This window comes from Corvus cornix, chromosome 2, assembly GCF_000738735.6.
Source record: "Corvus cornix cornix isolate S_Up_H32 chromosome 2, ASM73873v5, whole genome shotgun sequence".
NCBI classification, from domain to species: domain Eukaryota; kingdom Metazoa; phylum Chordata; class Aves; order Passeriformes; family Corvidae; genus Corvus; species Corvus cornix.
This window is the reverse complement of record NC_046333.1, coordinates 30,217,618-30,244,962: the sequence shown is the minus strand read 5'-3', so window position 1 is coordinate 30,244,962 and position 27,345 is coordinate 30,217,618. Positions and strand designations below refer to the sequence as shown.

General features: G+C 40.7%; 1 long non-coding RNA gene across 1 annotated transcript in view; it reads right to left on the bottom strand.

Annotated features, from left to right (window-relative positions):
- The window catches only part of LOC120409832, a 46,936-nt gene extending 21,885 nt beyond the window's left edge, over positions 1 to 25,051 (bottom strand). Inside the window, exon 1 of the long non-coding RNA XR_005601648.1 lies at positions 24,702 to 25,051. This is a non-coding gene — a long non-coding RNA (uncharacterized LOC120409832). The remainder of the gene's footprint in view (positions 1 to 24,701) is intronic.
- Between the last annotated feature and the right edge of the window lie 2,294 nt (positions 25,052 to 27,345).

Genomic DNA, 27,345 nt, shown 5'->3' with positions numbered 1-27,345 from the left:
GGGTGGGGTATCTGAGGAGAATGAAGATGGTTTTTCTCCCCTGAAAATAGGGTCTGCAAGTTAAAGCACCAGTGCTGGTAATGCTAAGCACTGATACAGCTTTAACTTTAAACAAAGAAGTAAAAAGTGGCATGGAAAAATCATCCCACTTAAAGAGCTGCAGTTTCAGCAAGCTACTTTCTGAAAGGCAGCACACTGTTTGTCTTAGCATCTAGAGACTTAAAATCACAACCCTATCCTGAGGAGTGTTTCTCTATTCTCTCCTTTTTAGCTGTCTCTCCCTGGTGAAAGGATGACCCCAGAGAGCCCAGCTTTGCCACAGGCATGCAGGCCATCCTTACTTCTCTCTCCCTCCTGACACCTTCCAGCAGCCCCCTGGGGGTCTTTGCTGCCCTGTGCCTCCAGCGATGCCCAGTCCCCTCTCTGCCTCCTGCAGCCCCAAGCCCGCTCTGCAAACAATCCTCATGCTTCATTCCACAGGAGCAGCTGTGACACAAATTAAGCAGAAGCAAGGAGACACAGAAGATTTCACAAGAAAGACCAGAAAAATAGAAAAGAGGAATCATTTCCAGAAGTGGTTAGTTTTAATGTCAAAATGCAAGTGTGGAGCCTGTTTTGGCAGCAGAACCTAGGAAAGCGAGACATTCTCAGAAGTTTGCCCTGCAAATTTAGGCTCCATGCCAAGCTTTACCCTGTTTCTTCCAGGTGTGTTGAAGAAATTTGTTTCTTCTGTCCCTTTGCCTGACAGCCACATCACTAACTGGAAATAAGATGTTGGATCTCAATTGCCATTGGCACCTCACCTATTGAACACTTACTTTATTTCCTGCAACCAGTGCGTTACACTTGGGGTTCAAAACGTGGAGACAATAGGTCAAATTCAAGAAAACTATGCTCAAACTGATTCCATTAAAGCACTGTATCTCTCAATATATAAAGGAATATTTTAACCAAAATACGAGGAAGCAATAAAATATCACCCTCTTATCTTTAAGAGTACCATAATTTTCCCTGCCTCCAGTCACTCCATCAGTACAAATGAAATGTTTTAGATAAAGCTACATCCCATGAACATGGCAAATCTACCGCTCTGAGGATGGGGAGTGAGCACATAAACCAACCATTATCATATCACTACTGCAGGCATATCTCAATAAACCTATCTAATGCAACTACTTCAAACACAGTAAGCCACTATTATATTTCACTGCACAGTCTCTCCATCTGAAAAGGTTATTGTTGTTACAGTCTAGATGCTGCTTCACTTAGCTCATCCTATGAGATGCTAGATGCAAAAGTGGAGATTATTACCAAGATAACCCCTCTGTCAGTCCTTTTAAGTTGCTCCTCTGATCTCATCCAAAAATAATATTACCCAGAGGCTTTAATGAACTATACTTAATTGATGTCTGGTATTAACTGTACCTTCATAAGAGAGATAATATCTTTTCCCCAGACACATATCACTCATACCCTCACATAAATCTAGTGTTTGTTGAGTGGGCCCATTTATATCATTTCACAAAATTTCAGACAGATCAGTTCTTGCTCCAGTTTCTAATTTCCTGATATAACGGATATGCACAACCACAGTTGCCAGGCAGCAGATCTCAGGCTGTAGCCTCCACGGTATTATTCTTCCCAATTTCCACATTAATTATTGACAGGTTAAAATATATTAATTAGTAACAGCCAGGAAGAGCATACTTCATTGTTAAACACTGGGATTACCTGGCATAGCAAAAGAAGGCAAATAATCTTTAGGGCAATATCTGAACGATTGATTGAAGCAGAAATGTACAGAGGATATCCTCAAAGGCAGGAGCTTCCTTTTCCAGCAACAGGCACATCCCTTCTCCTTTGCATGTGTGTCACTAGCATAGGCTCAAGCCTTATGCTGTGTAGAAAGAGCCACAGCCAGGACAAATTTCTGCATGGCCCACAATGCTGAGGAAAGGCAAAAGTTAGCAGGTTCAGCTTTTCTTGCAGAAATATCTTTAAAGCATCATCCAAACCTGGGCCAAAATATTAGCAAAATTCAAGACAGACACAGCCCATCTAGGTTCAGTGTTTCTGAAGAGGAGCTAGACCTTGGGTTTGGTCATGCTGAGGGCCACATGGTGTTTCTGCTTGCCTCAGTGCATGTCTGTTACTTCTTTATGCAAGAGACGTCAGGAATAAGTATTCCTGATGAAGGCTTAGCAACACAAGTGCATGAGGGGAAAAGGGATACAACCTGCCATGCTTGGTAGCAGTGCCTGGAAGGACCACATCCCTTACAGCTGAGAAAATTACAGAGCAACACTTGGGGCTGATGATGAGATTTCTTCCAGGGAATACAACCTCTGCTCTTCATAGAAAAAAGTGCCTGGTCAAGCACTCACAGTGCTGGGAGATACACTACCTGCACAATCAGAAAAAAGGCAGCAAAGCGCAATAATATCAGGTCCAGCATCTGCTACTGATAAACACTTGAAAGGTAAGCAGTCCTGAGAATTTTTCCCCATCAGAATGCAAAGAAAATATCTTACTTCTCACACACTCTGCTGAATACAAAATGCAGGGGGAGCAAAAATTCTCAAAGTATTATTACTAAAAGAATGATTCACATATATACCATGAGCAAGGGCATTGTGTTTCTCCAATGATACTACTTTAAAGAGCTGCCATCCTGCTGTATGAACACTTATTTGCACACACACGTAGATCAAAGGACTCTACCCTACCCCAAAAGCTTCTCCTCAGATGGTGTCATAACTCATTGCCACGAAAATTGCTTAGACATCATATACTTCCAACATGTAGGATCAAAGAGAACCACGTATGAGAAACTGATTTCTCAATCTACCTGTTCACACAATCTGCTTCTATACCCTGAAGAAACAGAAAGCCAAATACACCAGTAAGCTCGACTTGTTACATGCACCAGCTAACCACCTGTTGCTGAGTGAAATTAGAAAAAAGCTTCCTCTGGTTCTACACACATGAAATCATGGAGACTGTGCCTTCCCGGTAAGGGTACCTGCTGATGCTTGCTTTGCCCATCCTCTGTCTAGTTCTTAACTATTCATGAGCCAGGGATTATTGATTTCCAGGCTTTATTGCAGGCTCTGATTATTCATTGAGGTCTCAGTGGGTAACTAGAGGAATGATTTGTTGCTGTTCAGCCATTTGAAAAATTGTTAGTGGCCAGCACAACCTTGCCTGGCTAGTTTTGCCAATATGATTTAAGATTGAGGGTGTGCATCTGGAGGTTGCAGCCCAGGCATATGCTTTCCTACCTGTGAGCCCTGGAATTACGCTTCTCCTTCTACAGTACTGAAAGTCTTCAATCCCCATTCATTCAGCAGGAACACTGAGTATTGGAGGGATATTCCTGCTGCATTCCCTGAAAGTGATCCTGAAAGCACAGACACAAACAAGGCACTAAGGGATCAAATGCCTTGTCTGTCTCCGTCTCTCTCTATTTCAAGAGAAAATACTCTTTTTTATCTGTTTCCCTTTTCATTTCAAACTGCACACAGATTTTTCCAGTTTAAAGTGTCTTCATCTGCAGCCAAATAAAAACATTTTGATTTCCAAGGCTTTTTTAGATTCATATCCTTGAAGTCTGTGGAGGCCCATTAAAAGCTGTGAGGTATCCTCCTCATTAAATGTGGCTCTATAGATGAGCACAGGTTGTAATAGGCTCTTCTCAGTAAAACTGCTATCATACAAGCATCATATTAGGGTAAAAAACAAATTAAAACCCTCTTAGTCAGAAGCTTATCTAGGCTTGAATTAACAGCCTGTACATCCAACTTCCCGTTTGCTGTGTGCACCCTTGCTGCAAATGTTCAGCACCTCACGCTGCTCCTGTAATTGTGTCAGAAAAGGCCATGAGATTCAGAGAACTGTTTCCCATATTTCTGAATTACATTTATAGACTAAGGCACTCCAGGGTACAGCGTACGCTTATCTTTCTGCACTTTAAAACATGGCAGGGGTACCGCAGTCCTGGACTAAAGATGCATTAGCAGAGTCATGCAGTGACAAATTGCATAACACCTGCTTTTACTAGGTTTAGCTCTAGTCTGCTATTAGTCCCTTGCTTTTGTGAACAACATGTTTCCCCATGAAAGAATAACATAAAACTCAGTCAAGGCAGAGCTGTAAATAAATGCCAGTACACTAAGCTGAAAAAGCTTGAGAGAGTGTCACTGTTGGCAACCAGGAAGGCCAAAAAGCTTGAAAGCACAAAGTTTACACACAGGAGACTGGTGACACATCACACCACAGCCTATGCCACTTCATGCACCACCACGGGGCAGAGATTTGGCTCTATCCTGAGAATAAAGTTGTTCGTCTACAAAGGTTAAACCTCACCCATTTGGCTCACAGTCCACATAGCCAAAGCAGGCTGAAGGAGAAATGGCATACTGTGGGGCCCGGCACCATTGCACCACTGCTCTGGAGGCAGCAGCAGCCATTTAATCCTGCTTGCATGGATATTTTGGAGCACTCAGAATTGGCTGCTCTTGTTGGAGCTCGGTGCAAAGGCACGGTCCTGGGCTCATGGAATGTGGAGGGTGTTGCAGGAACCAGCCCATAGTATGGTCCCAGTCACCCCCTGGTCTCAGCACTGCACTTCAAGAGAGGGAAGCTCCTCAGCAGCAATGTGGGTCCACAGATTAGGACAGCCCCCATTCAGCTACAGCTGGTGAGAAACCAAGAAAACCCAGGCTAATTCCAGCTTTGTGTGGTAACACTGATGGAAAACTGTATCAAAAATTAGGTCTTTCACTGCCCTGTCCTGCCGCAGATTAAAGCAGAAAATAGAGCTTGGGCAGTCAGTAGAGAGTGAAACCCGCACTTGTGGGACATAGAGAAGTACTCTAGCTGAGGACTGAAACTCAGAAGCAACAGTCCCAGGGCTGATGGAAAATATACTGAATAAGCCAGTGGTGTGCATCAAAATGATTTATTATTATTATTATTATTATTATTGTTGTTGTTATTATTATTATTACTATTGTTATTATTGATATATCTCGGAAAGAAATTGGAAAAAGAAAAGAGCAAGGGGAAAATATTTAAACAGCAAAAGAAAAGATAAGATGATAAGAAAGGCTGAATACAAAATAGTCTTCTTTGAAGAAGGCATTTAGCCCCAGCACCAGAAAGGTGTGCCCTGGGACTCCCAGAAATTTCCTTGTGGTGTTTGTTTGGAACTTGTGACATAAAAAAAAAGACAGCAAAATAAGCATATCTGGTTTTGTTCGGCACAGAATTCCAACGACATTTTCACTACACAAATGTGACACAGGTATATGGAGGTATACAGTTTTCATGCTTTTGAGTCACAGGAAATAAGGTTGTACTACAAGCTGGTGTGGCACACATGCTAACAGGAGGCTGGGGCAACTGATTTAAGGAACATAGGGAAACAGTGCCATCACAATTCCATGAGACTTATATGCAACACAGATACCCCAATGTTACTTAAAAATCTGCTCTTAAACCATCTACAAATCTTAATTAACTACAAGATTCCTGCTGCGTTGCTGAGCATTGCTGCTGTTTCCTTGGCATGACCAGTGGAGTGGGGTCTCCTCCAGTGATGACACTGGGTCTGGCAGCTGAGGCACAGGACAATCTCAGGAAGGCAAAAATCTCTGCCTGGCTCACACACAGCTTCATTTTACAGCAATAAAATGACCAAGTACTACATCTTCCCTTTTCACCAGCTATAAAACATTGATACTTACAAACCTCCTGTAATTACCAGAAGGGCTGGAAGGCACAATTCAAGTCTGTAAAGCATCCTGTGTTTTTCCACAAAAGAAGCCACCGACAGATTTACAGGTCTGAAAACAGGGAGGACAGGCATTTGCCTCCCTGCTCTGCCCTGACTAAGGAGCTCTCCTGCACAGAACACTTTGGGAGGTGCACTGCTGGTTTCAGTAAGGTTGTTTTGCAAGGAGGGAGAAACAACTTTCTGTTCAAGGCAATGACCTGGAACCCAGAGAACTGTCTTTTAGCTCTGAGACTGCTACAAATTTCTTACTGGCTTTGGCTTAGCTGTTTAATCTTTCTGCACTTCAGTTATCCCATTAGGAGAATCGGGAGATAACCCTTTTAACTCACATGGGTGTTGTAGGTGCATTCAAGTTGCTGAAGAGCTCTGATACTAAGATGATTTAGGCTATAAAAGTACATAAGTGTATTAGGAATTCTGTAGCTAGCTGATTCCTATTTCATAACACCCACTGAAACTGGCATATGGAGTTCTTAATCCATAGATAAATTCATTTTAATCCCCATATCTAGTCAATGGCACTGGTTTCCTTCAAGATCAGTGTACGCACACAGAAATCTTGCTATCCCAAGCCATCTGGATATTACTGGGTTAAGAGAAGCCAGAAAAAAAGAGGAAAAGAAATAAAAACAATGGAGAAATAAAACCATTTAATTATAATCATTCATAATTCATCAATGTTTCAGCTGGTGTGTTTAAACTTTTCACAAGTAGATCCTTGCATAAATTCCCACATGCAAAATGCCATTCATGCTAATTTAGTTTTTGCAATTCAGAGGCCAGTTCAGGGACACTGTACTTCAAAAGTGTAGAGTTAGTTTCAAGCTGAATTATGAACAGAAGAAATGTCTTGAGTAAACTAACCACGGGGTCTTTCTTTTTATTGTAGTAGATTACAGTTGAACAAAAGCAGCAAATACACTGAGGATTGCATACTACAGAGCAAAGAGGGTACAAATTGCATTGACAAGAATGTAACTAGTAGAAACACCACAACATAAAGAAACGACATCATATTAGATATGAAGCACCCTCTCAGAGATCAAACTTCAGTCTGAGTACGGTGAACTTAGTAGAATGAGTATCACTCTTGTAGTATGACTAATGCAATCATCTCATTCATGTGACCTGACAAGAGCTTTCTGTATGTGAGATTTAAGGTGAGAATTTAATAACATCATTGAGCTAGAGCTAATGTCATCTGGCACTTTAAAGCTCTCCAATGGAAAGTTATCAGCAGATAAAAACCTTTTGTCGAGTTCAGTTAGTGATTCAGAGAGGTAAATTTGCTGAAATGTCAAGACTGAAACTAAAGGTAGTGTTAACATTCATTCTTTCGCAATAAAGAATGAATTTAGCAGCTCAAGAAGGCTGGTGTGTAGAGCCCTGGATAAAACCAAACATAGCCTGGGCAGACGCTATTTCAAACTTATTCTTCTGCCTCTATGTTTCACTTTAAAACTTATCAGAACACAAAAACAAGGAAAAAAACTCATCTATTTCGCAACTAGGAGTCCTTTAGCTAATCTATCTAGTGATAATTAGCTAATGTCCTTTTAGGTGTCTGAGGCACATAGGTGCAGAAAAATATCCATCTAGCAGTAGTAGAAATCAACAAAGAATACTTCATCTGGCAGTCTAAATAAGCCTAAAACTTTGAAGATGAGATAAATTGACTTTTATGTCCTAAAACATTTCTATCGTAAAGGATCATGACTTCTAGTCTTCCCGCAACCTGGATTTGATGGCAAACCTTCATCAGAATATAAAAGGAAAGAAACTGGATTTTTAAAGGGAACAAAAAGACATCACTGTAAGTTTTTTAAAAATTACAAGGGATTTTTTTGAATGAGGGAATTGAGTTGTCTTGCCAGGAGACATTTATGTCTATGTATATTGCCAACAGCAGCAGCAGACAAATGAAAAAAAGAGCCCATGGAAGAGTTAATGATTGGGTGCATGGCTTGGATGACAACACAAAATAAAATTACCAGTTTTATTTTATAGGTGACTTTCCAGATGAAATAAATGCAGGGCCTTCATCAAATCTGACATGAGAAAAGCATTTGATGAAATGTCTTGTGGGAAAATACTTATTAAGCAGGAAAAGACAGAGATTAGCAGAAGAAATATAGTGGCATGGATTGGAAATGGAAGTTCTTGGGAAAGATGGATCTAACCTAAGGCAGTGCCGGCAACCCTGTCTCCTGAGAAGAGCTCAGACAACCAGCTGTGGTGGTCAGCAACCCAAGTTTAGCATGTAACTTTCAGTCATGGTGAGAACCCATGAGTCCTTTGTTCTGCTTTTTGCATGTTTTCTCCCAATTGGTTAATGTTTTCCCCTTCCTGTTTTATGTATGAAGTTATGTATATTCATTTCCCTTGTTTAATATGTACCAGTTCTAGAAAGTTCTTTGTTCCTCGACGCCCCATTGCATCCTTCCCTGAGTCCCTCCTATGTGTTGTTCCCATTGGTTCCCTTCCTGTCAATCCCACCTGCTTGTCTCTATCCCATTGGCTGAGATCCCTTTCCCCACCTATTCTGTACCCAGTATAAGACCCCTGGACCCTCCCACTACTTGGCTTCTGCGTCCCTGTCTTTTTACCGGAGTAAACCTGCACAGAACACATACGGAGAGTCCCCTCTCTGGACTCTCCCATCAATTGGCCTCTTGTCGTTCCAGGGGAGTAAACCTGTACGGAACGCATACAGAGAGTCCCCTCTCTGTACTTCTTTGCCTTTGCCTGCGTGCCTGCTTAACAGTGACAGAAGGGTACAGCCCCTTTTGGGTGAGGAGCTCTACCCCGTTTTCATTGTGTGTTGGGCACTGAGTGCCGCCTTCCAGAGGGGTTTCAGCGTTGACCTCCGGGCTTGTTTGTGTTGGCACGCGAGGGGTAAAACCCCCTTTTGCCAGCTCCCAGTGGCTGAAAACCCCTCCACTGACTGTTGCTGTAGCTGAAAAATCAGTGTGAACCGTTCACATTTCGTATTTTCATACAATGACTTAAGTTAGAAACAGGACTGAACCATGACATTTACTGAGGGATATCATTGGTAAAGATGAGCATTAGCATATTGCGTGGGAAGTACCTGAGACATTCAAGAACAGGAGTAGTGGAAATGGAATCAAATTATCTAGTACAAAAGTGGCATCAGCTTGCACTTACAAACTAGAAACAAGAAGCTTTTCTCTGAGCTGAGAACTCATTAGTCAGTGACGACAGACAGGGAAAAAGGCCTGAGGGTTATTTATGGAAGACAGGATGACAGCCATGACGGAAAGTGTAAATACAGTCCTTGTTGTTATCAGGTAAAAAACGTTTCTGGTAGAAACAGGGAAGTGTTAGTGCCATTATAGAGCTGATAGGCTTCACAGAGGTACCAACTGCAGCACACTTCCAGGCAGTCTTGTTTGTACAGAAAAAAAAATTTGAATCACAAGCAAGGTAATCAGGATAATTAAGGAAATGAACAGCTTCATCTTCCAAAAGGCTGCGAACAGAAGTGAAACAAAGGCTTCAGGAGCTATGAATGGTGTCCACAAGGATAACAGAGAATAAACACCTTCTAGGAAACATGAAGAGCTAAAGGACAACACATGCATTGAAAATCATCAATTTGTCATGATCACAGATTAAGACACAGATCAGAAGATGGGCAGAAGAGCCCTCTTCCTGTGGGAAAGTAGTAAAACAAACTCAAAAAGGAACAAAATCTCCTTGTAGTTTTAGGGTGCAATGTGATCCTCTTCCTAGCATGATTATTTGACCTGAGTACTTGCAAAACAGCCCAGGTGGACCTTTCCAGTTCCATATCTCTGTGCATTGCTCTTAAAAAAATAATATTTCCTTCCTGTTCCCCCATTTGCATTCCCAACTCAAGTATCAGTAGCTGGACTTAGCCAGTGTTCTGAAATCTGTGGATGTTTAAGAGCTCAAAAAGGATATTCTTTTCCTTTTTATGTAGCTTTTTCAGCCCTTCTTTCTGATCCATCTGAAGTATAAATACTGCTATGAGTACCTGAAGTAACCTGATAGAGTACTGGTATAAATCAAACAGGTGAAATTAAGACTTTAATCCTGCTAAAAAATATGCTTGTTACCAGAAAATAAAACACCATAGCAGGAATGGATGTACTTTTCCTCTAAAAAAGCAAAGAAACAAACAGGCCAAAAAAGATTGTTAAAAATTATTCAATCCACGAAGCTTTATATATCACCAGATTATAGCAATTCTACAAAGATTTATTTTACATAATCTGTGATGTTACATGTACAGAATCTTCTAACGTATAAGTACTAATCTAAGCAGATAACAGCTGAAAAGTTGTTTATTAATGGCTTGGAAGACCTTGTGAGAAGAGTTTGATATTTTTTAAAACCTTTCAGTGAAGGCAGGGTTCAGTGTCGTATTATTATTGCTTGCAGTGATCATGTAGCTGTCTTTACCCAACACTACTGTATAAGGCTTCTTTTTCAGTCTGACTTCTGGCCAGAAAGGCCTTTGGTATTATGGATCATTCTGGGAGTAAGTTGCTTTCATGGTTTTTTTTACATTTCAGAAGCAAGAAATAATTTCTCAATTTTTTTGGCACCAAGAATACTCTGACTTACAGGAGTGCCAGTGAGTGCTGGTTATATCCTGGATGGACACTCTTAACATCAGCACTGAACGAAACTGAGACCTTTTTTTCTCAAGTAGGATACCTGCGTTGGTCATGAATCCACTCCTTCTCAGATGAGTAAGGAAATATATGTAAGTGAAAACCATTCCCCATTGCTGGCTATGGTTTGGGTACAATAACTAACAGAATAGAAAAAAACCACAGATTAAGAAAAATCTTAAAGCACACAGATCTCAGATTTCAAGGGATAGCAGAGGAAGAGAAAATGTGAGACAAGGCAGAGGTTTTTCACCAGAAGAAGCCATGCTAAAGCTGGCAGAGACACACCAACACAGAATTTGAGTGGGAGGAGCTTCCCATCCAAAACTGTCCCTTCCCACAAACTGTGTGCCACCAGCACCTCAAAAAGACCCTGGCTCCCCACAGCACATCCTGGAAAAGTGGGGACTTAAAATAGCCAAGAAACATGTTCTAAGAACTCTAACAACTCTTCATCACTGCTTCCTCTATCTTGTCCACTTTTGATTCCTCTTTGGTCTAAATATGGGTGAATTTTAACCCTTGGTTAATTAATTATGATTCTGTTCAGTTAAGGTTACAGGCTATTTTCCATGCAGAAGTCACTCCAGAACATCGTAGAACAGTTTTGGTTGGAAGGACCTTTATAGGTCAACCAGAGCATCATCAGGAGCAGGTTATAAGGAACCTCCAGGCCAAAGATACGTCCTTGACTTGCAGTCTCAAAGAAATGTAGTAAGAATTTATGAAATTATGAGAGAGGATGGTATTTTAAGGGACCGCATGAAATTTTTGCTTCAGTTTTTATCCCCTACAGGTGTAAAATACTCAGCCAACAATGCAAATTGTGTGTTAGCTTTTTGTTTTCATCAGATAGAATCTCCTACTTAAATGAAGAAGAGCAGATTCCTGGGTACATCCAGAACTTCAGGTAGGCCCTAGCATTCCAGGTAAGCAGAGATTTGTACCAGATCGTGTCTCCTTGTAGAAGTGAGACTTAATGACCAGTTTTTAAATCTAGACCTGCCAATCAGACTACCATACCACCTACCACAGCTACAGTCGTGGGGACTCAGCTTCTGGCATGGTTTAAAGGGTGGCTCATCCACTCTAGGAGGAACAGTGCAAAGCCACATTGGATATTTGAAAAAGAATAAAGGCCATCTACTGCTGGATTCCTGGAGTGGTGACAGAGGCTTTGCTGAGAGACAGTTGACCTGAAACTCTTCTTCTACCCCACCAAAAATATCAAACCAAAACCAACCATTCCCTTACAGCACGTTCAGTTTGTGCCCCAAACTGGGGCTCATATTGAGTAGTACTCTGCTCATCCTAAAAGGATCTCTGCCTTTTCCCAGCCTCCCTGTTCTTCTGCACATGCATTTTGCTTCAGTTGGACAGGAGACACCCAAGAGGTACAGAACAAAGAAGGGAAAATAATCACAGAGAAATAAACCCCATTTGTGAGCTCAGTTTGCTGATATATTTGACAATACATTCAATTTTTAAAAGTAAAAATGCACTCTCTGAATGCAGCTTCCCAGCAGCTCTCCCTTCTTTTGATTTGTCAACCTATTGAGAAGGCAGATATGTAAGTCTTTAACAACCTTTCTCTAGAACTATACTGAACCCTTAATCAATTCAATTTTAATAACTGTTTAATGTCCCAACAGGAATGATTTTATAGGCTAGTTTCCAAATTTCTCCACTGACTACTGAATACACTAATAAGAGTTTGTGTTTTCAGTCACGTATGTAAAGAAACTATGAATGAGTCCTTAATCCACAAATGCGATCCCGTAATATGTTGGGTGCTTCTGTTCCGATCCAGCAGGGCTGGATGAATGTCCTTCATTTCAAGGACACTTCCCTCAATTGAGTAATGCTCTCTATTAAGGGGGGATAATTAATGTACTTGAAGTTATGTGCATTGTTAAGCTCTTTGCCACAACAGGTGCTGTGCTCAGGTGCACTTGGACAGGATCCAGATACTTGGAGCTACTAGATGAGAAGTGTATCAGACAGTTAAAAACCCCCTTTTTCTGTGAATTATAGCAGAAGTTCCTCATTGGGGTTCAAAGCCCATGTAATCATTGCAGCTATTTAATGATCTTATCAACAGAATCCATATTTAAAAGATTCCTTTCTCATTTGTGAGATACCCAGAATGGGAAATTAGACTCCTCTTATTTATTATTTCCAGTGATCTTTTCAGATAATCTTTCCACAGGATTTTGTAAGCTCTTCTAATTAGACCAGAAGCATTTCAAGTCATGCAATGTGTTGCTCTGTTGCTGCAGTGGATGTAGAAAGAAATTACTATCCAGGCTTAAATGTTATGTGACTATTGCTGACTTAAACAGGAATGATGGTTTTAGTGAGATCTTGAGCCTGAAATCTAATTTTCTATCTGCTTTTACAACACAGTAAATGAGCAGTCATGAGGTAAACCTATGACAGGTTAGAAATGAGAAATTTTAAGGGCTATTAAACTTTTTAAAAATGTTCCCAGAGGATCGGCATAAACTTACCTGGTGCCTCTACTTCTGTAATTGTGATATAGTGGGAGAATTCACAGTGTTCAGTGGTTTATTCAGTGAACTCTTACAGCTTGGTAGTAACCTTGGCTGACATAAAAACCAGGCGGGATATCACAGCATCTGCAAACTTGAAACAGTTTCTGCTTGTGCTTGTTACATTTTTCATGAATCTTATTTTGCAGTCTTGTATGGCTCTAAGTTTCTTTGTTGCTCATTTTTGGTGGCCATTCTTCTTTTAAGAAAGGACTGTTTGTTTTCAAATTAATTGGACAAAAAGTAGAGTTTGAAAGAGAGGCTAGACAACTTCACTCCCGATCTATGGGTAAAATAAGAGCCATCCAAAGCAGTATTCATGCGCCCAACATATGCCACCCAAGGTGAATGTAGTCAGGTGAAGAAATAAAGTGCTGAATGTCACAGTTATTGATGGACAGTCTGCTCAAATCCAAGAAAATGGATGGAAATGAGCATGGCCAGGTCATACTTAGCACTCATACGCAAGTTTGGTTTTGCACCACAGAATGAAAACATGGATCCAAAGGAAAGAATGAGCCCATGCCAAAAATTAAGCTGATGGGAAATATCTGTACCAAGCAGTGAGAGAAACATTCTAATCATCACACAGCTTTGAATCAACTTTCGGGCAGGACCTGCATCCATAACTTGTGCCCTGAATGGCACGTATAATTGTTGTTGACAAAATAAAATTTATTCTAGATTTATACCGAGGTTACTGAGAGCAGAGGCCAGTCTTTTAATATGAAATAGGTCCCCTGAGAGTCATTGCCTGACAGCAGAGATTGAGAATTTGCATCACATAAACTGCAGCCACACTGACATCAGAAAGTGTCCTGTCGGCATTCTGAGAGAAAAGCAGGCACGGAAGTATTCAAATTTTGATTTAGCGTTTGATACATCTGGCACTGGAGAAAAATCTGGAGTCTGGGCATCAAGGAAACTGTACAGGTCTTTGCCTTTCTGACCCAGGTCCTGCCCCATCATCACCACCCAGTATAAACATCTATATCAATACAGATCTCACACCTGACCACCTTTTACAAGGAACAGTGATGAAAATCATATCTGAGCACTCTTATATACAATTTCACCGATGCTCCAAGATTCTTGGAAGAGCACCTGGAAATATTTCTCAGCCATGTATCTTTATAGAGAGTGCAAAATGTGGAACTGACATAGTAGGCTGCTTTTTAGAGTTCAAGCAAGGATGGAAATGGGTGAAAAGAATTAGCTGTGCCCTTACAGGTAGCAGCAACCATCTCCTGTTTTATTTCAGCACAGATCGTGGCTCTGATGAACACCTCTACAGCAGCCCAAAGGAGCCGTAAAGCCACACTGGCTGGCAAGCAAGAGACTCTCCTTGCATGGGGAATTCATGCACAGCAAAGTCAGAAACACCGACTCCATATCGTTCTTCCTCCCTGTGGAGGTGATGTAGGCAAATGTCAGCAGCAGCTCACAACTGCAGCTCTCCAGCTGCTGGAACAGCTGCTTGGAGCCAGTGTTGACCTGGAAAATATTAGAATAATCTTAAGGCTTCTTTGAATCATTCCAAGAGCTAAACCAGCCAGCTTAATATTGTACACTTGCCCTTATCAGACCTACTGTCAGGATTTCCTTTTCCACAGCTCAAATCTTTCCTCACACAGAAAGAAAGCCATGGGTGCAGATTATCTTCTCCAGAAGACAGAGCCAAAAGGCTCCTGAATATATCCAATCCTGGATTTGAGGGGAAGCAAGAGGAAAGATTACCCAGGTGCTGCTACCAGCATATTTTCTTGTTACATGAGTAGGTCTTTAGTAAATGACTGACAGTGCTTCATACACTTTAACCAACTTCTGCCCTCATTTAATGCCACATGTACCCAAATCCTTTCTTTCTGCCAATCAAACTTCAAGTGTGCCTTCCAAAGTTTGTCTCAGAGTAAAATCCATCATTTTTACCACACTGATACAGAAATCCATCCAGCAGAGCTCTCCTGATCAGCAGGAGGGGAACAAGATATTTCCTGGAATAAAGCTCTTCATTAAAGGACTTTCCCTACCAGGGAAACATAGTGTGGTTGCTACAGCATGTAATTAGAAGTCAAAGGACTAAAGCTTAAATAAAAAAGCTGTGTGACTGAATTATTAACTTCCTTAGCTATTAATTTGCAATATATACCAACTCATCCCCATCATAGGGATGTCGAGAGGCTTAATCAGTGAATATACCTGAAGCACTATAAAATGTTGAAAAGCTGAATACTTGGCTTTGTGGAAGTAACCATTTTAGTAAACATTTATATAACTGAAATAGGGCTGGTAAATTTTGAGCTAAAAGAATAAAATGAACCTGTGGTGGGACTTTAACACTTTCCTCTCTCCATACAGGAAGAAGTTTACTTGGAGCACAAGAGTAAAATGCACTCTATTACTCTGTTACTGAACAATTCTGTTATTTGAATTATTCTTTTTAATAGCTCTAAATGTATATCTGGGTATCATCATACAAAATTTATGAGCACTTGGACCCAGGATTCTTCCCCTAGAGCAGAGAAAAGAATTTTAGTCTTCTACTGAAAGCCTTCCCTAATTTCTCAAAAGAATTAAAGAGGGAAAAGAAAGTCCTCACAAAAAGGATGAAAGTTACAGCAGCAAGTAAATCACATTCACTAGAACTGAGCCTTTCACTTGGTAGTACATTATAACCATTGGAAGCAACACAGACCTCTATTTTCCCTTTATAATAGCCAAGTTCTATTTAATAAGCCATTTAAGGACAACTGTGTGCAGTTTTGGGCACCATGTTATAAAAATAGACATTAAGCTATTAAAGGGCACCCAAAGGAGGGCCATGAGGATGGTGAAGGGCCTTGAGGGGAAGCCATATGAGGAGTGGCTGAGGTCACTTGCTCTTTCAGCCTGGAGAAGAGGAGAATGAGAGGAGATCTTGTAGCACTTTGTAGCATCAATTGCCTTGTGAGGGGAAGTGAAGGTGCAGGTACCGATCCCTTTGCTCTCAGGACCAGTGACAGGACCTGAGGGAATGGGATGAAGCTGGGTCACGAGAGGTTTAGGTTGGATATTAGAAAAAAGTTCTTCTCCTAGAGGGTTGTTGGGCTCTGGAACAGGCTCCTCAGGGAAGTGGTCACAGCACCAAGCCTGACAGAGTTCAAGAAGTGTTTGGACAATGCTCTCGGGCACATGGTGCGACTCATGGGCAGGACCAGGAGTTGGACTCAATGATCCTTGAGGGTGCCTTCCAACTTGGCATATTCTCTGATTCTATGATAACTTAAAGTCAATATGAAGAACAGAATCTCATCATGGTTGAGGGGTGAAGGAACCTCTGAAGATCATCTAGTCCAGTCCTTTTCAGTCAAAGTCAGCTACAGCAGAATGCCCAGGACCATGTCTAGTCCGGTTTTGAATACCTCCAGGGATGGAGACTCTACAACCTCTCTGAGCAACCTGTGCCAGTGCTCACAGAGAAAAAAGTTACGCTTAGGTGAAATCTCTTGTAACTCAACCTGTGCCCATTATCTCTTGTCCTGTCATAGGGTACAATTGGGACAGTCTGGCTCTCCCTTCCTTACTCCCCCCCTCAGGCATTAATACACATACTGAAGAGGTCCCCCTAAATCTTGTCTTCTAAGACTGAACAACCCCAACTCTCCCAGTTTCTTCATGTAAAAGAGATACCCCAACTCCTCAATCATCTCTGTGGTCTTTCACTGACTTTATTCTAGTGTGCCCATGTCTCTCTTGAACTAGGGAGCCCAGGAGTGGACCCCACTCCAGGTGGGGGCTCACCAGTGCTGAACAGAGACAGAAAAGTTTACTTTTATCAAATCCTCAGTAAGCATATTTAAGCAAGCACATTATCCTTCCATATTCTCTACACCATGATCTAATGCCACCTTGGTGTATGGAACTACCATGACTGTGCACCTTAGCTGCTACATCCACAGGACACAAGTCCCATGAAAATGCTGCCCCGTCAGAGTATAGGAAGGAACAGCAGCAGGAGTGGAGGCTGCAGAAGGAGGAAGAACAGATGTTCTGCAGCTACATGTAAAATAGCTTCTTAAACATACCTCTCCTGCTTCCCTTTCTAAGAGTCAGAAAAAACAGTGGTTTGAAAAAATCCCTAGAAGTGGGCAATTTTGTCCCAGGTCTGTCACAAAATAATGTAAACTAGAAACCCTATTTTTCTTATAACCACAATACCTGGCTGGAAGAATTTAGTAAAGAGATTCACATGTCTGCTGTAAGGCACCAATTCGATAGTGCACTTTCGGGGGACTGAGTATTCATCGCATTTCTAAAGAAATAGTGAGATTAATTGTGAATTGCTGAAGTAGGAACCCAACTGACCCTACAGCCCTCTGTGCCACTCGCTACACAAACACACGTACAGACTGGCCTCAAAGAACTTGCAAACCAAACAGAGCAAAGGGAAAGAACATTACACAGTTTGGAAAGACGAACTGTTTCATCCAAACAGTTCAACAAAGACTTGAACTTTCCAAAGTGTCTTAACTATTCCTGTGTCCAGGTCCAAAAAATCTACACCTTGTGAGACTCTCCTTTAAGACTTGGCCAGAGCTCTGGAGCACCAAGATGCTGCAGAATACTACAAGGCAAGTAAAAAAGAATTCAAGACTCAAGTCTGAGCAGAATTATCCACTAATAATCCTATAATGCCAAACTTGTGTACGAAAAGATATTTTCCCCCTGACATCACAAATGACCTTAACTCCTAACTTTGCTTCTAGAACTTTTCCAGAACTGTACTTATCTCTGACATGTCTCTGTCTGCCTTTGCCTTTTGCCATGATGTTATTCAGGTCTTCCTTGCTGTTCAAAACAGATTCTAGTAAGAGAGAGATTATTTTTTGAGAAAGAAAAAAGATCTGTAAGAAGGAGGGAACTATCCATGAGATGTCCATGACTACAGGAGCAGTGCAAAATGCTGAAGGTTACGAACAGCACAAAATCATCTTTTCATCACAACCGTGAGGAGCCGGCACATTTTGAATGGAATTCCTGAAATCACCAAGCAAAATCAGGAGAAATAAACAATACCAGGAACTTGGAGACAAGGTAAAAAAATTGAAATGATTCACAGTAATTTATAGAGAACACCATCAGGTTACAACTCACTAACAGCACAGGAGGCATAACAGCACAAGAGGCATAATATGAGACAGACAAGTTTATATAGAAAACACACAGGAAAGGCTGCATCTTACGGTCATAACATAGTTGGGTTAGCTGTGGAAAATCCTCTTCTGTTTTGTGGCTTTGCATGGCATTGTGCATGCCCTTCTGGGCAAAAATTGATGTAAGCACTGGAAAATCATAGGGCTCATGGATGGACTTAATGTGATTTAAGCTGTGTGGCGTGGAAGCACATCTAGCATGCTTGGAAAGGAGTAGGCACTTGAGGGCTTTATAGCATGTTTATACAGACTCAGACACTAAGACAAAGGTCATCTTGTATTTTGGAGTGTAAGACTTCTTGAGATCATATATCCTTCACTAATCAGTAAATAAATAGCAGGGAACAATGAAGTCCTGACTTTGAAAGGTGTGAAGGGGGGGCAGTAAGGGAAGAGGGGCTGAGCAGGTTAGTGAATAAAATTTGCACCTTACAGAAATACCACAGGTTTCAGAAGCAACCGGTGTGGACTTGAGAAAATAGCCAGAAATAAATCAGAAAATCCTTAATTTCAAAATCTCTCTAACTGGCAAATCAGAATTAAGGTCATCTTATTGCACTGATGCATTTCAAAAAAAAAAAAAATTCTGCTACTGTCACAGTGTCAAAACAAATATCTGTATGTTCAAGCAGATATCAAATATTGTAGAGGTGTACACACACTTGCAACTTTAAACTTAAAATTTTCTAGAATTGGGGACATATTCTGTTGCTGTAATTGCAAAATACACATAAATCTTGGTTGGAGGAAAAGTGCTGATTTAATCTTTTTCCACAAAGAGAACCTGTGTTCTGAGTACAAATAAACTGAAATAAAGGAATCTGTAGCATCTTCAGACAGAACCAGGCCCATGTCTGGACGCTATTATTTTTCCTTTTCATCCTAATACTTATGTGCAAACATAAGAAGAGTGTTGCATAAAATATTGTGTTTGTATTCCAGCTAGGAATAATAATAGTACCCTTTGCTGAGGCTAGATAATTTCTCGCTCCTGAAGATATGGACTATTTTTCCACAAAAAAAAAAAAGTATTTGTGGAAAGAGCCCATCACTGACCTTTATTTAACCACTCCATAGAATCAATGGCTTATTATTGCTGTATAGTCACAGCCTCAACAAAGATGCAGATGTAAATGGAGTATGTTAAACCAAAAATAAGCTTCCTCAATAAAGAATCCGTGTGCAAAATAATACAGAAATTACACCTTAACTCTAACATTAGACTTCTGTAAGACATCCACACAGAGGTAGATCTTTAAGGGGGGCCTTTAGTAATGCATGTCAAGAAAATGCATGCCTGAAGATTTGTTCAAGAAGGTGCATTCCTTTATGCTTATAAGACCAACAACTGCAGGGTCTGACCCCGAAGCTAATGTTCAAGCCCCTTCCTTCCACAGCATCAGCTGATATACAGCTGCACCCCGCACAGGTGTAAAATTAGCAGTCAGTGACAATGCACTGTGGACTTGGTAACCAAAAGGGACATCACATCCTCTGGTGAGAATCATGAGGCAATGTGTGATATACCAGAATATCTTCCCGTTTTGTCTGCCACACAGACCAGTTTTTCCATTTTATATTCAATTATCACGTGTCATTTAAACTATTGGTTTAGCCAAGAAGTTAAAGGGACTCCAAGCAGCAGATGGCTTGTCTGTCAAGGCAAAGGACCGTGGCTCCATTGAAGTCCTCAAGGCCGAGATGCATTTGACTCTGTTCAAACTCTGGCCTCTTGTTTGTACAATAACAAACACCAGCAAAGGGGTCACTACTACTTTCTGTGTCAGGTATGAAAGCAACAACAAAAAATACATAAAGAGGGGAAAAAAAAGAAGATTACTAATATTAAAGATCTAGTGATGGGCTCTGAACTAGCTATTACCACTTTGGACAGAGATGTTGGAGTTGTAATCAATAGCATCATGAACATGCCAGCCTGGTGCTCAGTAGTTGTCAAAAAAAGCAACAAGAATGTTAGGAATTACTAGGAAAGAAAAGAAATAGAGAACAAAACCAAAACCCATCATTATGCCCACATCTTAATTCCTGTGTTCAATTAAGAGCCACTCAGAAAGAACATCTGTTGAGCTAGAAGAGACATAAAGAAACATAATAAAGGTGCAGATTTTGGCACAGATTCCAAACAAGAAAAAACTAAACCATTGCAATTCCTCAATCTGAAAAAAAAAGTGATCATGAAGATGGAGATTAGGAGGCATTGGAAAAATCACAAAAGGCATAAAAAGAACAGGAAAAAATTGCTCTTTTTTTTCTAGTACAAGAACTAGTAGGCACCAAACAAAGTTTTCAGAAAGTACCTTCAAAACAAAGAATGCACAGCTCAGCTTCAGAAATTGTTATCAAACTTGTGGAATGCTAAAAATGCACATTTGTGAAAAACTGCTCAGAAAAAATTCATGGAGGGAAAAATAAATTAATGAATAAATCCATCAAAGGCTCTCAAACATCATGACAGCGTGCCATGCTGAGGACCTCAAACCACTAGAGGCTGGAAGAGTTTGCCAGCAAGCAGGACTAAACACCCTATACTTATGTGGTTTGCATATCCTGTATGTCTGCCCAGTGCAAGACACTGTGCCACATGGTCCAATGCAGTCATGTTAATGATCAGTTAAATTTCTTTCAAAAAGGAGCCGTGAGAGGAAAGCAGAGATTTCTTGCAGACTCAAGAGTCTGAAAGGAGAGCATTTAACTACATGCTTCGTTCTAAGCTCATTCTTCAAGTTAGTAGACCTAAGGCACAAGCATAAATCCTTTCTTAAATTGAGGTGTTTTCTGGGACTGGAGATCTTGTTATTATTATTTATATCAATGTCTTTGCACGGTTGTCTTCACTCTCTGTTATCGTTTTTTCAGGTGTAAAAAAAGCAAAATGTGCACACTGTTGCAACTATTCATTAAGGGCAGACTTCTGTGACTTAATTACATCAAAGCGTTGTTGCCAAGCTGATTATAGCTCCCCTGTACTGCAGGGGAGTTTGTCAACCAAAGATTCTTATAATCGATGACGAACAAAATATCTTCATCCACAGCTTCTAATATTCACTAATAACATAATATGTATTTATTTTGCTGTGGCACTCAAATTGAGCAGATTAAAAACCTCTCAAAGCATTTTCTTTAAAAAATAAATTATTTATAACTGTGAGTTTCAGGTATATTTTAATTTTAAAAGTTCACTGATCATGCTCCATTCAGAAGATACAGAGCAAGAAAAAATAAAGACCTAAAGGAATTTGTGTGTTCAGTGACGCTAATGACTAAGACTCTGGTCATGTTTTCTAGATTTAGTAATACATCCTATAGCCTTTTGGACTAATCAAATGAAAGTAGGGGATTTATGTTCCAGTGTGCTGTAAGAAAAGGGCTTAGAAGACTCCCAAAGTAATTTCGTTTGACATTCAAAGCTATTTGATTGCAGTTTCTGAACATTTCTACCACATTTGTATTCAGCATGGGGTAATCTGAATTTTGTCATGTTTTGAGTCTGACTAATACATGGTATTGGTCCCTTAATTCTTTTTCTCCTGTTCTGCTGTGCTGATTGCTTTCATATCACTAAGGCAAAAAAATAGTGAGTATATTCAAAATTGCTAACCTTAGAAAAATCCCAGCATCACCACCATACTGGGGGCTTATTGTGTAGTATTTAGGGATCTGAAATTTAAGGAGAAGAAAGGAAGACTTATTGTATACTAATGGTAAGCAATTTTCTGCCACTGCAGATTTTACTAGGACAGTGCAAAAGCTGCTTCTAATATATTTTCAGAGGACAAAATGCTGATGCAAAAATATTTGTGAGATTGTGTTGTTCTAATGATTTTAGTTTTACTAATATGGTATAGCACAGATGACATAAAGGCAACTTTAACCCTCTTTATATTCATCTTGCTCTTCCACCTCGCTTTTCAACCATCTTACAGGTACTATACACAAGGTGAGTTCTGCTTTATTATTTGGCTGCAGAGAAAACTAGCATCGTCAGCAACTTATGATGGTTAAAGGACTGGATGTTTTTGCAGCATGGTCACAGGATCAGACAACCAGCTGTTGCCTGACCTTATGAAGAAACAAACACAAGAGACTGAACAAATACTCAAAAATACTGAACCCACCATCATGAAGCATGTCAAATTTCCAACCATCAGTCCAGTTTTGACAGGACTGGGACTTTTTAGCTTTCTAGAAAAAGTACCACTTGTACTTAAGTGGATGCTCCAGTTCACGTGTCAGCTATTTTGCACTCAGGATTTCTCTCCTGCCTTTGTTCCAGGAGAGAAATATTTGGGTTTTGCCCTAAAAGTTGTTAAGGCAATAAAAGCTGTTTTGTTCAAAATCTATACAGATATTTCATGAAAAATACTCTCATCTTCTCACTGCAACTGCTGCTAGCCCTTCTTTTAATAGCAACTGAACCAGGACCTCTGTGAGTGCAGGGCACAGCACTGGATTTGTCCTTGGCTAGATAACACAGTTCTTGCAAATGAGCACCATCCAACCGTGACTTGCTTTACAAACACAAAAAAAAGTCTCAAGGAAGACGACTTCCTCATTCTACTGATAGGGAGGAAGACAAGCCAAAGCTAAAAAAAAAAGAGTAATAAATGCTGGATACTGCCTATTCATGGTACAGGGGTTTTTGTGGTGCTGGTGGCTCAGTTGGATGCGGGAATGAATCACAGAATGCAATACCATGGTGGAAAGAACCTCAAGGATCATCTGATCCAACCCACTGGCAGAACCACAGTGGGACTAGTATGGCTTGCTAAACCCAGCTCTCAGCTATCAAAGACGTCAGGAAGCTGAAGTGCCTGGTGATCGACTGTTCTAGAGGTCTCAGACCAAATGTACTCACACAGGTTTCATTTGTTTCTGTGCTGCCTCTCCATCCTCCATATAAAATTCAGCAGCACGTGGATTGCTGAGCAATGCTCCTGACAAGGTTCCTGCATCAGCCAGCGAAGGGATCCTCCCTGCAGGCTGCTCCACCCGGAGCCAGCCAGTGTCCCACAGGAGCATCAGCAAGAGCTGCTTCATGAGGGGCAAGAAGAGAGCCAGGAAAGGCCTGCTCTTCACCCTTTTTATTAACCAGCCCCTCAGTAGAGAGAGGTACAGACCTCTGAGCTGGCAGTCAGTGAGAGAGAAGGTGATAAAACCTCACTTTTATGCAGACTTTTGCTTTGAGGATTTGGGAAGGGCAGGCTGGTCTTTTTCTCATTGCAGAAGAACTAGCTCAGGATGCTCTGTCATGCAAGCAAGCAAACAAAACAGCTTTTAATAAATGGGGTAGGTCAATGCTTTTGTTACCACTCCTGTACCTGACTATTGTCCTGAACCAAAAAGCAATTAAAGCAGGGATTATACTTTGACAGCTGCATTTGTGGTGATAGGGATGCATAGCAGAACTCAGCCATGCTTTGAGAAGCTGATCTATTTTTTAGCACCTTGTTATAATTAGAACCACATGATTTACAATAAATTATTTATTTGATTAATTTCATCCTTTTTTCTTTTCTATCAATGAATTGTCCACAGACAGAATGTTAAATTCTTGAATTCATTTTTAATTTAAATAATACATTTGATGATTAACTACAGGTCTGTAAGTTATTCATCATTTGCTAATAATCACAATTCATAATTTGTCCAGTGGCATGCTATTTTCTGAGGCTCAGAGGACATATGGACTCTTTCCTCCTCCCTTTTTGGAGCCATATGCATAGTACAGTATCATGTACACTTTTAAAATTTTATTATTACATATACAGTCTTAGATTGTCTTATTGTTAAAACCCACCCTGATGCTAAGCTTTTCTGTTTAACCCTGCTGTGATTTTGAAGGAAAATGAAATAGAAAATTAGAACAGGATAAAAATTGCTTCCAGATATTTAGAAAATAAATTCTGGAACTTGATAAAAAGTATTGTAACAGGCTACAGAATGATTTTGAGAAGTCCAGTGGTGGACACTTCTATGCAATTCTTCAGGCCAGATACTGTCAGTAGTTTTTTTCCTAACAATCCACCATCCAGTCCCATGTCTTAGTTGGCACAATAGACAATTTCTAAGTGGCTTCTGGAAACAAAGACAAAAGCAGTTACAAACACAGAAATTCAACTTAATCATAAAGGATGTGTGGTGTTATGATATATATGACCTCATGGTAAAAATACCTCCTCTGTGTCATCCCATACAACCTAAATCACCGCTCCACAAAAATCTGGATCCTAACAACGTTTATCCCAAGCTACAAATGTATTTATAATTTGAATAATTTATTTGGTGACAATTTCCTGCTCTGCAGAGACTCATTACTTGCAAATAGCAAACATTCACACATTTCCTTGGTGCAATATGGCACATTTTCCATGAGGTACAGGCCTCCAAGCCTTCCTCTCTACCTTACACATACAGCACTTATAGTTACAGCACTCGTATTTAGATGACTGTTAGTACAGAACTCTGTTTGTCTTACCAGGTGAAGAAGTTTTTAAGCCTCAGGCTATTTTTAATCTTCTGGATCTTTTTAAGCCTTGAGAAAGGATGCTCTGTTAATTTCCCATTTTAGCCAGCAGGAGTGAAAGCAAACGATGTAATAAGCACACAGCCGATTGCACACATGATGACTTGTAAACTTGTCTGTAAACTCTGCCACAAATTATTAACAAGCATCTGCAATGTTCTTACCGAGGAAAAAAAATCCTGCTTACATAATAGTTCATCACGATAGACGCTGAGTGTTCATACAGATGTATTTTTAGTCGGTTCCTATGGAAACGTGACTTATGTGATCACACTTTGTATATGCTCCTCAATAAAGTTTTACCCCATCGGATAATTTCAGCTGCTTCTGACAGAATGGTGGCCTCTTTCATTTTGTGGAACTGGATCAGCTCAGCCTGCCTTAGCCACCTGAGAGTCTGCTGACTGAGGCTACAGACTAAGGTGAGGAAAGATGATGGTACATACCCCAGTCATGGAAATGTTGTCATTCAGAGCTCATGAATTACCATGAAACACAAATCCATGGGAAACAAGACTTCATTGGTCCAAATGCTTATAGAATTTCTTGTCTGAAAAGTACAGGATATTCCACTGGCCCAGAATTAGTTTCAATCTTGAACAAGAAAGATGACCATAATGTGGTGCTTTTAGTTAAAGTATATAATGAGAAAAGCTTAAATCTGCTCTTGCCTTTGACATACAACTCAGGTTGCTCTGTGATTCTAAAAATACCAACCCAAGCCACAAATCTGCTGAGCATGCCTGACTCTTGAACCTGCAAGTACAAATGTAGAGGCATTACTTCAAGGCATGCATGAATGTCCTGTTTAAGTAGGTTGAGAGAGACCTGGTGCTCATAATCTCCTAAAGAACCCTTCTTTATATTCCTTAAAACCTATTCATGGCCTGGATGACGTGTAAGTCTTCGTCACGGAGCCCATCAGCGTCAGTTGCTCTTTCCCTGCACAGCCCTTATCTTTCCAATCTCATGCGGGTAAGCAGAGCAGGAAACGGTTCAGAGAGTCACACAGACACCTTTAGGAGAATGTGCAGCTTGGATGTATGAATGCTGTTTCCTCCAGTGGGTGACACCAAGCCGGTCCCACCAGGAAATCCAGGAAAAGCAAACGTCTGGTCATTTTCCTTTTCCCCCAGTTTTCTTTGGTGGATCAGTATAGATGGTATGTAAAGACAAGTCTTCCTTCTGCCTGCTTACTCTTCCACTGCTTCAAAATGAATTTCAGACACAGCTCTGAAAGATGGTTCCCTGTAACACCCTGACATGAAGACAGGCAGATACCTAAAGAACTGGAGCAGGTCCCTGGTTCTGCCTTGCTCCCATGTGTTATACCAGATGCAAACCTCCTCCTCCCATGTGACCAGTGCTCAAATGCACTGGGTCTTCAATCGCTTTCCAAACAAAAGTCAGTTCCAGGACCCCAGCTCTCAGCAGAATTCAAGCACCAAATGAATTTGTTCATCACATAGTGCCAATTTTACATTTTCACCCTGCTTATCCTCACTGTGGCTGTATCCATAAGCCACTACTCTCCCTTCTGCTCTGTGAAGAACACAGCTTTAGCACTAGTTCAAGGATGGTCAAGGATCCAGTACATATCACTGTACATCATGCTCCCAGCAACCATGCACGGAATACACACATCCAACTTAAGTCTTCTGGATGAGTTTCCAGACTCTCCTTTTTCCTCCACTGACTGTACTGAATCCAGTTGGGTGCTCTGAATAGCAGCTAAATTAAATGCCTACAGTAACCTGCGGAATGCTGTTAGTAACATCTACCACAGTTACTGCTCCCTGCTATCCACAATCCCTTTTAACCCTGCAAGGATCTGAGACAACCTGCAAGTAACAGCAGCAACTCATCTAAAACTAGAAACCCATAGAAGCTTCAACAAACTACAAGTGACTTTCACTTTCAGCAGTTTTTATGTGTGTTGTTATTCCAGTGATGCTCTGCAAAATCAAACATGCTTTTTTTACATATATATTGTCACACTAATAAGAGATGTTAAGATTCTATGCGCAAGGATAGGAGCAGTAATAACAAGGGAGTTTTCTCCAGGACTGCATTTGATTTAAAAGTGCCGAGCTAAGTACGTAAGCTGTTCTGGACACTCTAGGAGTTGATACCGTGCTCTGTGGGTGTGTACACATGTCTGTCTTCTTCTGTGTGGCTCTCACACCTGCAGCTCATAATCATATGTAGTTTCAAATGAGTTGAGAAAATGAAAATTACCTTCAAATGGAAGGAAAATGCATTTGACATACCTCTTGTTCCAGCACTTGCGAGACTCGCTATAATTACTACTGTGAGCTTGCAGGCAGATGGCAAACGAGGCAGCACCTTGAATTCAGTCAGCAGGATGCTGCAGAATTGCTCTCACTAACATTTTGTTCAAGATGTTTCAACACACAAATCTAAAAACTGGCAACCAAGACATAACTACTGCGATTATTAGTGAGCCTTAAACAACGAGCACATTACATCTCCACCAGCCTTCCACATCTCTCTGCACCCAGAGAGTGTCACCTATGTTGTACCCACCTTAGCTGCATGTGCTAGGCCCCAATTAATGCTCTTACAGACTCCAAGA